Here is a 5,393-nt window from a genome sequence, read left to right as displayed (position 1 = left end):
AAAGCTGTGCACTGACATCAAGTTCTCAGTTTTTATTTACTGTTATTTGTCATGGAGTGCTTCATCATTGCGAGTTTTATGTATGTAATCGTCAACTCGCTGATTGTTGATATATAGCAAGATAATACATCTCGAGTATACTTCATCAAGATCATGGCAAGTTTATATGCCAAGTAATCTTCGTGGATGGGTCTGATTCCTCTTCATTATCGGAGCTTAATTAGCAGGCCTTGTTTGGTGGGAACAAATGTTTCCTTGCACATCGCTTTTGCGTAGCAAACTATGCAAAATAAGCTTATTTTCCTAATGATGGGCCCTGAGGGATTATGTTAACAACTTCCTAGCTAGGGATTAAACTATTTGGCATCTAAGTGATGATGTTACTAAATCCTAAACCAAGTCCATGTCATCATCATCATCGCAAATACAAAAAAAGAATCGCATAGCATCTTCAAAATTTTACTCGTCAGTTTAATAATTTTCTTGTATCAAATATGTAGTACCATGCAAAATCGCTTCTAGCACACATGCATTACCAGATTCACACGTACATGGTATAATTCATTCACACAGATGTAAGAACAAAAGGAAAGCTGTAAAGGAAAAGGGACAGATCAGTGGCGCAAACTCCTGCACCAGCCGCGAGCGTTGTGCCAGGATGCGAGCAGCTCGCGTGCCTCCCTCAAGTCATCGCGCGCCATCCCTTCATGAATCATTGAGAGCCTCCTCCTCCGTCGTTTCGGGGTAGAAGATCGGAGATAGCACCGCCGCGCCTCGTGCCCTCATCCGCGTGCTGCTATGACCTGGCTGTCCTCGTGCCCTCGCCTAACCAAGGAAGGAAATGGCTCCGTCACCGCTACATGGAGAAGGGCGAAGAGCGAGGTCGCATGCGTGGTGTGGGAATTAAGAAAGCAGAACAATATTTCGCCAAGCTAATGATTTTCGTCGAGCAGCTGCAACTGCTCATCCGCAGCAGCCGAACTCGCCCGACCACAGCCAGCTCCTGCTCCACTCGGTCCCGCGCCGGTTAGCCGTGCTCAAGACCAACCGCTTCCTCTCCGTCTCGACGACGCAGAACCAGCAGCCCAATCCTCGCTGGCACCAAGGGGCACCACGGCATGCACGCGCACCAGGACGCCAGGAAGACCCGCCCTCGCCGCCAACGCGTCGTGCACGCTAGATGTCGGAGCAGAAGGAGTTGCGCACAAGATCCGGAAGCAGTCCCGTCACTTCCTGGCGCGAGCCGCGGAGCGCACGGCAGTGACACCGTTGTGTCTTCTCCTTGCTCATTGCCGGTGGCGAGACGTCCTTGAAGCTTGGGCTGCCCACAGCCTGGTGCACTTCCGCCACAGTCCCTCACCCTCGCGCACACCCGCCTCCTCATTCATCTTCCTCCATGCACCTCCTCCTTCACAGGCGGACGCCTGCGAGGCGGTAAACGGAGTGAAAGCGAGAGACGATAGCCACGGAGAAGAGAAAGGAGAGCTTTTTATAGATGCATATGGCGGTGGAGGATTCGACCACGATCATCGAGAGCGGAGCATCGAGAAGAAGAGATAAGGAAGACGAAGGTAACAGTGGTAAGATGAACAAATCAAATAGTACGATTAACATCTAACCCACATGAGACGGCATGTCCGCAATCTTTGACCAGATGAAGCACGTGACCACCGGCCATGCATGGATCCATCCAAAGAAGAACCGCCAAACAAACGTAGCCAGTCACATGGGACAAAGAGTAACGCGGCGGCAGCAGCAAGGGACAACGCATGTCGGCCCATGCATATGCAGCCGCTCGCGAATCGCCTGATCACCGTTGCCGGCAGTTCCGATTGGTCGTCCACTCAGACACGCGGCATGTCCACACTCGACCACATGCATGCACCGCTGAAAGGACTACGTACTTCTCTCGCTCGTACTTACACGCAGACGCACACCCCCGACATACGTGCTTCTCATGCCATGCAAACACCCACGTAGACTTTTTCTGCCACATATACCCAAGGCATTGTATGCTAGAGCGGTACATACAGAAGGAAGGAAGATAGAAAAGCCCCATGCTCAAACAGCCTACACGCTAGAACGGCGGTCAAAAAGACCCAAAAGAAAACCAAACGCTAGAGCTACACGATGACTACACAGCGATGAAGCAATGAAGTTCAAAAAATTTGAATCAAAAACTCATAGCCACATACTGGTTTCTACCCCACCATATCCCAAAGTAATACACGTGTCAAGGAAGGAAATGCCCACAAGTTGCTTTCAACCAAGTGGTTAACCGTCAGGGCGAAAACTTTGCCTGGAATAGAGGCTTGGGTATATGCATAAAAAAGTCATATTGGACAATTATATATAGGCATATTAAACTATAGAGGTGATCAACAAAAGTAACTTGATGTAGTAAAATTGCTTAATTTTCCCGTGATTCCCTAGAGGGATAATAGAACACAGGGAGAATTTTCCGCCTTTTATTATTATGAAAAAGTTCAACAACCCATGTATTAGTATGGGCCAATTACGTAGATCCTATAATATATAATTTTTGAGAAATTTATTACTTTTCTCATTTCATTTTTATCCAGAGTTATAAATATAACAGTGTCACCTCGTCATCTAGCAAACTTTGGTATCATTTAAATATAATATTTTAAGTGAAGCGCCAAATAGAATGTTCAGATTTGTTTCATCTTAGATGAGCAATGGAATTTTATAGGAGTGGCTAATCGGTATAGGAAAGTGCAATGGGTGCAAATACAAATTTAAATGTAATGCAACCAAAAAAAAACTCCCAGGACCAGATTTTCTTACCAAATTCATTCTTAACTAACGATATACACCTGCAAGTATTCCATGTCAATAGAAATCCTTTACCTCAAAAAAAACTGCTATGGTCTAGCATCTCTATTTCATAATTTTGACACAATAGCTCGGTTCAGTCATAATGAACAGAAAACTTCAGATATTTAGCACTGGTGATGTAAGAAAAAGTCATAAAAGTCAGATTTGTTTTCCATTCACTCATGGTGGACGAATAGATAAGATGTGCTGATGAGGGATAAAGAAAAGAATAAAAAAAAGGATGAAGCCTACCTTCTCCTAGTACCATAGCGGAGTGGCATAGTTGATGATTTGAATTGCAGGTCTTATTTTATTTCTGTCAACGTAGGCACATAATAAAATTAGGAGGTGCATGCGTCCGATTCTGACTGGGTTGTTTTGAATTGCAAGGTGAGAAGCACGATCTGGCTAGAGAACTTGTTTGAAACCGTGGTAGGTGAAGATGTGGTTCCAGAACTGATGGCACGGACCTATCTCAAGCAGACAGCGCTCGACCGCGAGCTTTTTTTGCTGGTGGTGCGAGCGTCTCAGTGATGACAACATCATCACGGGTCTCAGGAGGAAGCTAGCCGAGGCACTTGCGCTCCTCCTCGTCGGCTGTGCCCAGGGTTCGATGCTCACATTGGCGAGTAACAATGGCGGGTGTCCGTCTTGCAACTGTTGTCTCACGGCGGCATCATGCTGAGTTGGTGTGCAGCCGAGGAAGACCGGAAGAATGTAACATTTTCCGCCAGCAAACGTGGAGCGCAGAGCGCACAGCCAGGCGAACATTGCTGCCAGCAACAATCGCAGCGAGACGCACAAGGATGAAAATGCATGCACTGAGCACACATCGTCCAGGAGGTCTGACGGCAAGGAGCACAGGCCAGGCCCAAGCAGCTACCGTGACGCCGGGAATCATAGTCCACGATGTCCTCGTGGATGAACGTGTACTCGTCGTCCTCGCTCCATGGTATCATTACTGGGCGAGGAAGCCGGGTAGGAAGGACAGGTGGGCACGCGCAGCTCTCGTCATGGCAGCACAACATGGTGGCGGCGACAGACGGGGGGTTGCCGGAGCGGCCCTTGGCAGGATTCCAGAGTTTGAGAGTTGCCGGATTTTAATCACGATGGTGCGGTGGAAGGACGAGCGCAACTTCAAAGTTTGGGAGATGCAAGTAGTTCGTTGCGCTCGGCCGAGATGATGCAATCCAGGTGGCGGCCGTGATAGTCATCCGTTCCAGGATGCGCGGGGACGTCTTATCAGGAATCCCGCCGTTGTCCCAGCAGGGGGTTGTAGCCGGCGAAGCAGTCGTAGCTTGAGCCGCCCCGATCATACGATTCTAGACGAAATACTATATGGATGTATATATTGACACATCCATCTTCATGTACTGTAGGAACTATCGGTCCCTTGCACTGGATGTGTAATACGACTTGGACACGGACTCTTTTTTTGAGCTTTCTTGGACACGGACTTGGTAAGCAATTCCAATGACAACTAATGAAACGTGAGGGCCATGATGGACTGTTGGTTACTTGTCAGCCGTATACACCTTGGAATAAAATTGTTGTCAAGCCTGGTGCATCTAAATAGGTATATTTATCTGTTAAATCCCAGCCATCAATATTTATGACTAACCCAAAATCAACGGATATAAAGGGGTAACATATGGAGAACTATGAAAGCTTCCATCTTTTAATATTGAGTCAATTACGTTGATGGTGTTAGAACTTGGCGCAAACGATCACTTTGGTGCTAGAAGTTGCGCTGTACATCGAAGTGGTGCAAAAACTTGGCTCGGACGTGCAAATACAGTGCTAATCATGTTGGTATATGGAATCTGCGCTGACTAGGTGTGTGGGTCCTGCTGTCAGCCACTGGGCCTGGAAGAGGGAACGTGTGCCCTGATTTTTTTTTAAACCTCAGAATATATATTTTTGCAAAAAAATATATATCGACATGCCATTTTACATCTTTAATCAACGGGCCCGCTGGTCAAAATAAACATGAAAAAGGCAAGCTCAGGACTCGAACATGTAAACAAAAGATAGAGTGCTAACCTGTACAACCAGTACGCTGGGGCGGTCACAACGTTCACAAAGGATAACTATCCTATATGTATTCACCAAGGTTTTTTAGCAACATGAATTTAACGGGTACGCATCTGAAGTTTAAATGGGCTACAGATATTGCGACCCATTTTGCACGCGCTGTTTTCTAAAGATATATTTATAAAATGTAAGTTATCAAAATTATGTTTAAATGTATGTGTGCTATAAATTTTATACAAACAAACCATGACTAGTAAATAAAAACATTTAAATATACACCCATGTACTATATAAAATATTTAGTTAATACAGAAATTAAAATTTATTATAAATAAATATGTTCATGTGTTATTTTTAAAACATTGGTACATTTAGTTTAAAAACTACCAAGCATACAAACGAAATACCTTATTTTTAAAAAAGTCATGTATTATTTCAATAGACACTGGTATATTGAAAATATTTATGAATTTTAAAAATGTATAACTTTTCTAAAGTGATACGATTTCTTTTATAATTAC

Source organism: Triticum dicoccoides, chromosome 3A (genome assembly GCF_002162155.2).
Source record: "Triticum dicoccoides isolate Atlit2015 ecotype Zavitan chromosome 3A, WEW_v2.0, whole genome shotgun sequence".
NCBI classification, from domain to species: Eukaryota; Viridiplantae; Streptophyta; class Magnoliopsida; order Poales; family Poaceae; genus Triticum; species Triticum dicoccoides.
Note: the sequence above shows the minus strand (reverse complement) of the source record.